Source organism: Myotis davidii, unplaced genomic scaffold (genome assembly GCF_000327345.1).
Source record: "Myotis davidii unplaced genomic scaffold, ASM32734v1 scaffold32, whole genome shotgun sequence".
Lineage (NCBI taxonomy): Eukaryota > Metazoa > Chordata > Mammalia > Chiroptera > Vespertilionidae > Myotis > Myotis davidii.
In genome coordinates, this window is record NW_006286587.1 from 2,867,174 (window position 1) to 2,878,559 (window position 11,386).

At 42.6% G+C, this 11,386-nt stretch overlaps 1 long non-coding RNA gene across 1 annotated transcript in view; it reads left to right on the forward strand.

Annotated features, from left to right (window-relative positions):
• The window catches only part of LOC102771789, a 6,322-nt gene extending 3,378 nt beyond the window's left edge, over positions 1-2,944 (forward strand). The window contains exons 2-3 of the long non-coding RNA XR_435363.2: positions 1,688-1,774; positions 2,871-2,944. This is a non-coding gene — a long non-coding RNA (uncharacterized LOC102771789). The remainder of the gene's footprint in view (positions 1-1,687; positions 1,775-2,870) is intronic.
• Positions 2,945-11,386: the final 8,442 nt, after the last annotated feature.

An 11,386-nucleotide genomic window follows, 5' to 3' on the forward strand; every position in this document is an offset into this window, starting at 1 on the left:
TCTATTCTGTTTAATTGGCCTATTTGAATATTCCTCTCTTTTAATTTCTATAGCTTTATAATAAATACTAGAGGCCTGGTGCACGTATTCGTGTACAGGTGGGGTTCCTTGACCTGGCTAGCGATCAAGGCCTATGAGGGTGTGTGGGGGGGTGGCCAGTGAGGGGGAGGGACCCCAGAAGGTAGGCCGGCCAGGGGGAGGAGCAGCAGAAGGTTGGCCGGTTGGCCCCCCAATCAGGGCCAATCAGAGGGGCCGGCTAAGGGGAGGAGCCATGGGAGTTGGCTGTTGGAGTGCACTGATCACCAGGGGGCAGCTCCTGCATTGAGCATATGTCCCTTGGTGGTCAGTGTGCATCATAATGACTGATCGACCGGTCGTTCTGGTTGTTCCAGTCTTTTGGCCATAATGGCTGCTTAGGCTTTTATTTATATAGATTGTTCTCTGGTAGAATAAGTAATTTCTTCAAAAAGTTGCCTTAGCTCGAATTTTGAGATAAACTTGTCAAGTTCACTATTAATTTTTGTTTCTGAATCTTATAACCAACTACCTTTCTGCACTCCCTTATTAGTTCTACTACTTTTGTTGTTGTTGTTAATCCTCATCAGAGGATATTTTTTCCGTTGATTTTTAGAGAGAATGGAAGGGACGAAGGGAGGTGGGAGAGAGAGATAGAGAAAAACATTGATGTGAAAGAGACACATCAATTAGTTGCCTTCCACACTGAGGGTGGGGGATCAAATCTGCAACCCAGGTATGTGCCCTTGACCAGCAATTAAACCCTCGACCCTGTGGTGTACTGGCCTATGCTCTACCACTTAGCACACAGCCAGTGCTAGTGCTACTACTTTTTACTAGATTCTTTTGGGTTTTCTGTGCAGACAATTATATCCTTTGCAGATAACGGCAATAGCATTCATTTTTCTTTTTCTTAATATATTTTTATTACTGATTTCAGAGAGGAAGGGAGAGAGAGGTAGAGAGATAGAAATATCAATGATGAGAGAGAATCATTGACTGGCTGCCTCCTGAATGCCCCACACTGGGGATGAGCCCACAACCTGGGCATGTGCCCTGACTGGGAATTGAACTCTGACCTCCTGGTTCATAGGTCGATGCTCAACCACCGAACCACACCAGATGGGCGGCATTCTTCTTTTCTAATTCTTATCCCCACCCCCCCCTCCCCGTTGTCTTATTATGGTAACTTCTAGTACAAGTTGAATGGAAAGGATGACAGCAGACATTATGACCTTATTTTTGCTTTAAAAACGACAAAGCACCAACTCTTCTTTAATCGTCATAGTGGGATTCCCACTCATTTCTTTAGGAACTTCATTGTTGTTTTTTAAAATTTATCTTTATTGTTGAAAGTTTTTCAGATGTCCCCCCCTCTCCCCTAGTGACCCCCTCCTCCCCACTCCTTTTCCCCTCCCCAGACCTTTCCCCTCACTATTGTCTGTCCAGGGGTTATGATATATGCATGTAAGTTCATTGGTTAATCTCCCCCCTCCCCTTTCCCTCTGAGATACTTCAGTCTGTTGCATAGAAACTCCATTGTTTACCCAAGGAATCTGCCTCACCCAAGATCTGCCCCTTCTCCCTGGCAGACCTTTCCCTGTTGTTGAGGAAGGCATCTAGGTGAGTGTCCTGCAGTGAGGGGTGGCTATTGTCATTCTCGTTCCCACAGAGAAAGCCCAGGATGAAGACTTCCTTAGAGATCTTCTCCCCATCTGCGTAGTTTGCGGGCGAACCTCTTCACCCTCCAGATTTCACAGTGAGTGGCTGTTGAAACAGGTGGAAAGGCATGTGACGATGTGTTCTCTCTCTGTGTCTCTCTGTCTCTGTCTCTCCCACTCCTCCCCCCCCCGCCCCCCCTCACTTCCTCCCTCTCTCCTCTTTCCTCTCTCTCTAAGGACAGGTGATAATTGTCAGAGACATTTAAAACCCAAAAGGAGACAGAATAGCATTTTCCTTCACACCTCATAATTTTAAAAGCCACCTCTCCTCAGTGGAGTTAAACTTCACATTTTTATGTGGAAGGTCACTGACTCCTTTCTTTTGTCTCAACTTCAATCTTCAGACTGTGCACCTGGGTTGACTGGGAGTAAGGAACAGCACTACCTCTAAATACCTCTTCCCTCAGCTCTGCAAAGCCAACTTAGAAAAGCTCTGGAAGTGCCACATTGTGTCAATTAAAGTCTTAGCCACGGGCTACCCTCTTTTCCTCTCTGAGATGGGGAGACTGTGGTTTTCTTCTTTCCATCCCATAATAATGTTATAGAACAGATGAGCTGCAGCTTTTAAGTTCAGTTGTTGTTTTTAATAAGGAAAAAAAAAAGACTGCTCCCCTAGACATGTGACCCCCAAAAGTGTGGGCTGTGGGTTAACTAAGTGTGTGCACCCATTGCAGATCTTTCTTTCCAAGGGGTTTCAATTTGTATCAAAGTGGCAGACTTGTGTAGGAGGCCGGGCAGCACGGATGCTGCCAGAAGAGTCAAGTTGATCAAGTCAAGTCCTGAACACCATGGTTTCATTCAACTAGCACTTCAAGATATGTCTTGTGAGGTTTCAACTCAGGAGGTTATATAGTAAATTCTCATTATTCGCCGTAGTCAGGTTGTATGAAGTCACCGTGACAACTAGTTACTGATTCCTCCTAGGGGAAATACAGGGTTATGTTTCTGTGAGCCTCTGGCACAACACTTTTGTTAGCCAATCAATACATAATCTTGTTTGATGTGTGTTTCTATTTAAAGACACACTGTTAATATATATTGTTGATTCATTAACACTAAATTCATGGCCACCATCACTATAACTCATGCCTCAACGAAACTATCTAACACATGTTTTCTTCTTCTTGCATTTAGGAGCACTGGACAACCCTTCAGTTATCAGTTAAGCAGAAAAACCACCAACAAAAAGCATAAAAATGCAAAGCCCCGACCACATGACACTGCATAAAACATGAAAAAGACACTGGTTTGTAGTATGAGTAGTGGATGTGCAGGAGGCAGCTGATCAATGTTTCTCTGTCATCATTGATGTTTCTTTCTTTCTCCCCCCTCTCTCCCTTCCTCTCTAAAATCAGTAAAAATATATTAAAAATTTTATTTAAACAAATACACTGCAAACTTATTCTTTGAACAATTCCTGGATGAAGGTAAGTATCTTGTGCTTCCAACAGCTACTCACTTCTCATCAAGGACTTCCAGGTGGAGTAGGGGTGCGGGGAACTAACCACATTAAATGATGAAATGAATGACATAGTGGTTTCAACATGCTTCCACATGTCAAGACTCACAGAACATTGCACCCAAGAAGGTGATGATATAGGTGCCTTCTTATTTCCTGTCCTTCCCCCAATTTGATTCCACCTCTTCTATCTTCTCTTAGAAAAGGTGCCAAGATATTAAAAGGATAATTGGTAATGGGGAGGTGTAGGTGAAACACTCTGGTTTAGGAATTCCTAGATTTCTAAGGAGAAGTCATCCTGGATTTATTATATAAAAGCAGATCCTGTGAAGATGAAGGATGAGGAAGCAAGTACTTGGCTTCCAATGTGTTTTCTGACTTTTTCATGGCCTGAGAGGTTTGATAAGTGAGTTTAGGTGGAAGAGAACTCAGCTACGCTTTAAATTGACATCAATATTTTAGTCACTGTTCTTTTAATACAGCCATGAATCAATATACCTAAATAAAATTTTATCTGGTCTATAATTCTCCATCTTCCCACAAGGCACTCTTAAGAAGTGGTCTCAGAAGTTAAACTAAAACATGGAAAAGATAAAACCTTGACATTCCTGAAGGATCCATTTTAGATCTTTGGGAATCCTCAATTGTATGACTAGCACAATAGCATATAATATTTTCCGTAAAATGTAATTTTTTCACAGACTAGAATATTTGCTGAAAGTGTCATGAATCACTTCTTGTTTCTGTATAAAGCTTATATTCTATTCATTCATGCCATAGGTTGGAATAATCAAGTACATCATTATATTCTTTAAATTTATCTGAACTTCTATTGTTTGGTTCAGAACTATCATTTTCTTAGAAGATTCTGAACCTCTCACATAATAATATCTTCATTTTTTTCTTCACTTTCAACACCAGGGAGTCATTGGATTTCATTTAGAGGGCTTTTTAAAAATTTTTTTTTAAAAAAATTGATTTCTGAGAGGAAGGGAGAGGGGGAGAGAGATAGAAACATTAATGATGAGAGAGAATCATTGATCAGCTGCCTCCAGCATGCCCCCTACTGGGGATTAAGCCCACAATCTGGGCATGTGCCCTTGATCAGAATCAAACCTGGGACCCTTTAGTCTGCAGGCTGATGCTCTATCCACTAAGCCAAACCGGGGAGGGCAAGGGCTTCTTTTTTTCCATTAGAGATATGGTCTTTGATTATTTCATGAGAGCAACTGGATATACAATGTTGAGTAAAGAGCAAGAAAGTTCTATTGACATGGGGCTGCCATGTGGTTGGCGAGGCCTAGAGGTGTGCAAGACAGAAACTTCCAGCTCTCAAAATAACAAATGATTACGTTATGATATTTGCCATTTCATATGAACAAAGTCACAAATATCAAAGCTGTCAATATCAACTGTACTTTCCTATACTGGCTTATTGTTTTGAGTGCTATTTCAGAAGATCTGGATCTAGATCCTGTGTGACCATTTTCATTCCTATCATGTGTTTCCAGTGTGACGGCTTCTTTTCTTCTCTTCTCCCCAACCCAGTTCGCAATCTCTTGCTGCCTCTTCAACATTGTTATATGTGCAAGGCTGGCTGACACTGTACTTGGATATACAAGAAAAACATAGCTTCTTGACTTTTTCTGTCTCTGGTCAAAGCTTCATGAAACTTTGTCTCATTGGGAAGTGGAGAAGCAAACTTAAACTCAGCTATCAATGAAAAATGGTCTTTTTGAACGTAAATAGAATCCCTTCAGTTTAAATCATCCACTTTCTGACAAATGAAGTCTTTTTGCATTTCAGCTCCTTCCCAATACTCCTTTCTATTATGGTGGAGCTTCCCATGACCTCATGTTGGAGGAGGGCAGAAGGAAGACTGAGACTCACACACTGTTACGTGGATTCTGGATTCTTGCTGGCTCTACTGATGGATGGACTTCAGAGGAATAAGAGGTGCCATTTGGTCTTTTGTGGTCTATGGTTCTGAATACTTGTTCTTGATTGCAAAGGCCCCACATGTAATGGCCTCTCTGGCCCAACCTCAGGCTTCTGTCCACCCATTTATGGGAAACATAAACATTCATGGATTCCTGCCTGCTGAGGGGTGTCAAGGCAATGCCTTGGACTCCTCTATCTTGCCGTCTCCTCCACTGCTGCTTACCATGTCTCTGGGCCATTATACAGGCTCTTCTTAGAGGTTTGGGTCCTCCCCCAGTGAGCCCACGGAAGGTTCTATTGGTGCCTCCCTACTCCATGATCTTAGGTTTCCTTATACCTTTGATGTTTCTATTGTATCCCCACCTCCAATGGCTAGATTTAGCCCCTGAAGAAGAATGCAAGGACAAGTGCATCTGGTCTTCAAGTAACTTTTGCTTCTTTCTTTCCCAGCACCTTTGGGACTGGAGGGAATGGGGGTCTATTTTCTCCTTCCTTTATGGAAGGACTTTCCTTGCACCATAGTTTTCTTCTTGAGGGTCATTAAACATCCTGGCTCAGTCATGAGGGTGAAAGGGCATCATCTCTACACTATGGAAGACATCATACGATTTGAGATGGCCAGGTAAAATAGGGAGTACACGATACCAGGGACTTGGGATCACAGAAAATAAAAATGATTTGATAATCCCAAAATATTATATCCATTATACATGACACAATGTTCTGGATTCATTTAGGAGAAATTCTGTTCCTAGAATTAATTATGCTAAAAACAGCAATTAGTATCTGTTGACTGCTTATGATGTTCTAGGCATTTTTCTAAAATATCTATTTAATCCATATAATTCCTATGATGTAAGTACTATTATTCCCATTTTACATACGAGGAACTAAGACCTGGGTAAGTTATCTTTCCCAATTCACATGGCTAAGTTAGACTCACTATTTGAACTCAATTCTGTGTGATTGAATTCCAGGCTCTTCCAATCCACCCCCACATCCTGCCTCTTTCTTTGCCCTGATCTTCAGTCTGCTGCCTGGATCTGTTCCTCCCCTAAAAGCTCTGCATTCTGTGTACCCATCAGATCAAATGATTTGCTGTCCCACTTATATTCCATATCATTTTCCCTCTTCTATGAGTTTACTTATTGGATTCCCTAGGCCTGATACCTTCTCTCCACCATTAACTATCTTCAGCGTCTGCCTAACTGTCCCATCCTAATCCTCTGATCCCCATGGCTGAAAGGAATCTAAAGGATTCCTTTAGATGTCTTCTAAATTCCTTCCATTTTTGTGCATACAGTGCCTCAATTTCAAATATATTATTTCGAGAGTCACCTTGAAATTCAAGCTTGCATCTTCATTATCTTTGTTGCTGCACAGCAGCCAGCACAGAGACCAGGTGAGTGGGTGGGAGGCCCTTTACTGCACACACTGGACTATCCCTGCAGCAGAGTTTGGTCAAAGGATTATGTCAGGATCTTGCCTAGGAGCTGGATCCAGAGCAGGGAACCCAAGGTCAGCATTAAATGAGATTCCTGGAGGCGACCTCTTTCATCCCAGCTTGTGACACAGGTCATAAAGGGATACCAACAAAGGCATACAAGGACCTTGTGCCTACATGGCTTTCTGTTCCAGGGCCTGACCTCCCTGCTTCTTGGAGGCAACCCTCTGCTACCTTCCTGTTCAGTGATTACTCATTCTTTCTAAGTTCCAATGAATGCCTCACCCCTCACCAGTTTGTTGTATCTGAAGGAAGTGTCACATTTCCCCCCATACTAGTTTATCTCTGGGATAAACTGTACTGTTTTTGGAGCCCTTTAAGTATCTGTAAAGGAGTAAGTGGTTCAAGCAACCCTAGGAGGTAATGTGCACCTGGTTGGTGGACCTCGCGAGAGAGGCTGACCGAGTGACCAGAGACATTTGGCTATTGGGAGGCGTGAAGAATGACCTGTACTCGGGGTCAGCAGTAGTAATGTGTGAAGAATGCACTCTGTATCTTTTGTGGTCCCAGGCTTGCTTTGTCTTTAAATGTGAGCAAACTCTCTCCCACCACCTGCTTTTCCTGGGGCTAGTGTTGCCTCTCATCACAATATGCCATCCCACATGGCTCCAGAATCACTTTCAAATAGCTCCCTCTACATTAACATAAAATGTGTTTAGACCTCCACCAACGGGACATATCTCTCATCCAGGAGAAAGGCAGAAACACTGGATTGGTCCTGGTATAATTCTCGCTCATTTCTCTGGAATCCTGGAGTCTGGGTTATGAAATCACTTAACTCAGATGGAATGCACTCTTTGCTTGCCAGAGGGAGGGAAGCTATCTTTTGCGCAGGTGAAGATTCTCCCATGAGGTCAAAAACAGCTTAAATGGCCCTTTAAGCATTCTTAGAGAGGGACCCCCTCCTTTGGACTCAAAGGGAGGCAGTTACCGAGTTCAGTTTACCGAACCAGAGTGAGGCCTTGGGCCAATGTTATGGTCCCAGCAAGGATTAGCTGTGCATCATTAAGTAAGTGATTCCCTCATTTGGAATTCATATCTTCTCGTCTAAGAAAGAAGTGAATTGAGTTATATGCCCTTAAGTCTTTTCCTGTTCTGGTGTCCTATTGGTGTGTGTGTGTTTGTGTGTGTGTGTGTGTGTGTGTGTGTGTGTGTATGTGTGTTTGTATCTTCTTGAGCCCAGTGGAGAAATAATAGCTAAATTGAAGAGATCAGTTTCAAAGCTATCATTTCCTCCTAGAAATAAAACTCACTTTAAGTTTTCTAATCACCTCCCATATGTCACATTCTCCCTTGTAAATCTGAAATTGATTTTTATGCCTGAAGGGCTTAAAGCCATCTTTTGATTTCTTCAACTTGAAAATCAACTTATTTTAGATGTTGGATGTTGAAAAGAAAAATCTCTAATAGCTTCATCATAAAGACATCTTTTCTTTTATTCTGACTGAGAAAATGGACCCTTTTTGCAAAATGAGATTAAATTTTCAAAATATAATAGTATGTATAAATGTTTATATACCTTAGCATATTATAAGTATCTTAGGCTTACCATTAATTAGTTTTGAGAAGAAAAGGTTAAACACAAGTGTAATTAATTTATTACCTTAACACCAGTTAGATGAATGAACAGTTTCCATGCAAACAGCAATTTTCATTAAACAAATGAGATAATTTTAAAATGCAAGGGTAAAATGGGCACAGAGTATCTGTTCTCTGCTTATTTGCATGCATGATACTCTTCTGGGCTGTAAACTGGAAGGATGTATCGCGATGAGGCTGGTGCTGATATGAGCTGCCACTGTTCTAAGATACCTTCAAGAATTCTCTTTCTGTTTCAGTGTTGAACTGTTTAGATGGCTATTACTTCATTTATATCTAAATATATAACATATATTAAAGATTAATGGGGAAAATGCTCAAATACTGTGGCTAAGATTCCATATGTTAATTATTTCATTTAATAATAACATAGCACTCTTATTCACTGGAAAATCACAACTACACACTGATGTTTACAAAAATTGTTTCAGTTACATTTAAATGAAGAAAGGATGGTACATTTTGGATCAAAGGAAAAAGGGATGAATTTTTATTAACAGACACAATTCATACACAGTCTACTTTTTTTTGTACATAGTCTACTCTTAAAGAATCTTATTAGAAGAAGAGTCAGGAAGGTGGTAATAAACACAAATACAATTATTATTATACTAGAGGCCTGGTGCATGAAAATTCATGCAATGGAGGGGGGTCCCTCAGCCTGGCCTGCCCCCTCTCACAGTCTAGGAGCCCTCAGGGCGGGAGGCGACCTGATAACCAGGGGAAGGCGATGCCCCATCACACCTCTGCTGCTGCCACTGCTGGCAGCACAAGCCTTGGCTGGCCCTGGTTACCTGAGCCTCAGGCGGCCCTGGACGGCTGGGCAGCCGCCATTGGAGGCTTGCCTGCACCTTGGACCGGCCCTGGGTGGCTGGGGGGCTGAAGGGACAGGGAGTCTCTGGGGTCAGGCTCACAGAGCGGCCGGGCCTGCCTGGGGGTGGGCCCAGCCTTGCCAAGCCCTGGCAGGGCTGAGGGGACTGGGCACTGCCATCTTGTGGTGTGGATGCTGCCATCTTTGAGGGTGGGGCAGTCAATTAGCATATTCCCTCCTTATTGGCTGTGGGTGCTGCCATCTTTGCGACAGTGTGAGGGTCAATTAGCACATTCCCTCTTTATTAGATAGGATTTTAAAAAATGCAGATAACCGCAAATAATTATTTGCTTGGCTTTAGAATGCAATGTGTAATTTTGTAAAATTAAAACTTACAAGTCATTTGGCTTTGGCTAAAATGAAAATGAGTTTCCATTTTCTGAGGGTATAGTGATTGGACTTGCAGGTGTCTGCTGGGTGGTGATGGAAGAAAATGTTGATGGAGACTTCACCGATTAGTAAAAGAAACAAAAAATAATTTTACAAAACCACACAAGCAAATAAATAACACTTTCTCCCAGTTTTCCAAATGGGAATGGGCCAATCCCAAACCAGGTACCATTTGTATAGTCTTTGCCTCAAAATGAATCAGGAAGAAATTAGGACAAATACACACAATCACCACAGATGTGTAATAATACCACCGATTATGCAGTGTTGGGGTGTGAAACATGCAGGGAAGGGTTTCAACACTCCTAGGACCATGGGATGCTGAAAGCCTGGTGATCATTGAGACGCTGAAGTTGAAGCTTCCAGATGTAACCCAGGACAGGGGTTCCTTTTTTGTCCCAGTGTAGACAGGCTGCATTGTGAAGAGTTCAGGGTACTTTGTTCCAAATTGGGATGAAAAAGTAGGACTGTTCCTCCATAATAAGCCACAGTGAATGGTTTCTTTTGTCCAGACACACCGTTCAATATCACTGGTCCCATGTGCCCTGACTGGGAGTTGAACCATGACCTTCTGGTTCATAGGTCGGTGCTCAATCACTGAGCATGCTGGCCAGGCGATCCATTCATATTATTCATATAGTTGAAAAGCACTTTCCAAGTATAGCTCATTTTGTAAAAGAGGATTTATTTTACAAAAGTGGTCTAGGCTTTAGCAAAATAGCCACACAGATTATGTTCATTGCCAGTGGCCAATTCTACCCTTTTTTCCGTCCCCTTCCTCCCTGACACTAGAGCTCTGAAATACTTTACAGTATCAGGAACTGGAACTGGATGTGGTTCTCATTTCAGGATTGTCTTCACACAAAAGGATGATGAGCTTTCAAGTATCAGTGGGAAATATTGTTTGGTTCTTTCCTTTGAAATTACACCCCAGTAGATAACCAATGGGCTGGGTATGGGGAAAATTCTTTCTGGAAGCCAGGATCCTAGAGAATGTCCTACGGAGGTAGTAAGAGCTGAGTGGAAAAGCTCAATGTGATGGCACGAACTATCTTCTGAAGAGGCTGTAAGCCCCATACTCTGACAAACTTATTTTTATGTTTCCACCAAGTCTAGGTGCCTTATTTTGTTGACATTCCTGCACTGATGAGATGCAGAATGCGGGGAGATGGAGAGTGAGTCCAGGTAATCATTTGTGGTCTGAGCATCTATATATCCAGATATAACTTGGTGATTCCAATAGCTTCTGCCATTTTGTTATTTATTTCTTTTTAAAATAAACTTTTATTGATTTCAGAGAGGAAGGGAGAGGGAGAGAGATAGAAACATCAATGATATCAATGATGAGAGAATCATTGTTCGGCTGCCTCCTGCACACGCCCCCACAGGGACGAGCCGGCAACCCAGACATAGGCCCCGACAGGGAATTGAACTGTGACCTCCTGATTCATAGGTGGATGCTCAACCACTGAGCCACACCGGCTGGGCTTGTTTTGTTATTTAAATATTGTTTTTGCACAGGGTAGGTGGTCAACAAAGGTCAGCTCCTGTTGCTCTAGTCCAGTGGTCGGCAAACTGCAGCTCGTGAGCCACATGCGGATCTTTGGCCCCTTGAATGTGGCTCTTCCACAAAATACCACGTGTGGGAGCGCACGTACAGTGCAACTGAAACTTCGTGGCCCATGTGCAGAAGTCGGTTTTCGGCCTGGGCGAGTCTATTTGGAAGAAGTACTGTTGATATTTGGCTCTGTTGACTAATGAGTTTGCCGACCACTAACCATTAATCTCCTGGGTGTGGCTAGCACACAGATGTTCAATGTCAGTTATTGGTGTGCTTGTGCATACAGTAGGTGCTGAGCAGGTATCGGTCAACGTCAGCTGCTGTG